This window comes from Chinchilla lanigera, unplaced genomic scaffold (assembly GCF_000276665.1).
Source record: "Chinchilla lanigera isolate Chin_1 unplaced genomic scaffold, ChiLan1.0 scaffold00009, whole genome shotgun sequence".
Lineage (NCBI taxonomy): Eukaryota > Metazoa > Chordata > Mammalia > Rodentia > Chinchillidae > Chinchilla > Chinchilla lanigera.
Genome location: NW_004955410.1, coordinates 12786086 through 12787282, shown reverse-complemented (window position 1 = coordinate 12787282; position 1197 = coordinate 12786086).

Sequence of the window (1197 nt, the reverse complement as noted above, 5' to 3'; positions counted from 1 at the left end):
AATGGTTGTTACACTGCATATTGCTATCCTCAACTACATTGCTCAGACTATCAGATGTAAGAATGAAAGATTGTTCAAACCATTAAAGAGAATAAGAAAATAATTCTTCAATAAAACCTTAGAGATAATACAGAGTTTCACTAGACAAGATGGTAGTTCACCATTGTAATTCCATTTCATATTGTTACCTTCAAGTCAGTTGCTCAGATCACCAGACACAAGCATGCAAAGTTGATCAAAACATAAAAAATTGTGAGCATTAACTGTTCAATACACCATCAGACAACAGCAATATAGTCATCGCAGCTATTCATATATATATTTATGTTTTGCCTTCATTCTTTCTTTTTTCTTCTTTCCCTCATCCCAGTCGTTCCTTCCTTTGAGCAATTTCTTTCCCTTTTTTATCATCTATTATATGTTTTGAGTTTTACCTAGTCTTTCAGGTTCCTACACCAAAGAGACAATATGATGTTTACTTATGTGGGTCTGATTGCCCTTTACTTTTGAGCATTTTCCTTTCATTTCACAATGTCTATCATACCTCCTACTTTTTATTCACTCTTTTAGGTCTTACACTAGTGGAACAATACTGCCTATTATGATTGATTCATAATAAATTTTGAACAAAATTTATTATTTTAAGAATGCTTAGTGTGTACAAGGCCCTGGGTTTGATCCACAGGACCACTAGGGAGAAAAAAAGTTTGAAATGGGATTCCATTTGGAATACTGAAAGACATAGTTGGTTAAGCCATTTAAAAGATAAGTAAAATAAATCTGTCTCAAAAAACAAGGAATTAGGTCACAATTTGATTCTTTTAATTAAAGGTGAAAGGTTTGTGAAAAAAATAGAAAAAAGCTAAAAAAATGGCTTTTGCTTGAGATAGCTCACTTGTGTTAGTAGGAATTGCCTCCTCAGTGTTTTATGACCTTGATGAGGAAGAGTCCAAGGAGAGAAAACAAAGAGATTGAGAAAAAGCAGCTGCCTTTGCTGCAGCACTAAGAGAAACAGAGCCTAAGTCTGATTCTTGGGGCCCCAAGAAGACCTCGACGACTACATTCATCTGCTACCACTGTTAGAAGCCAGGCCATCTTAAGAGGAACTGCCCTAAGAGGCCCCCTGGGCCATGCCCTGACTGCAAAGGTGACCACTGGAGGTCGGACTGCTCTCTGAAGCAAAGACCCCAGAGTTCA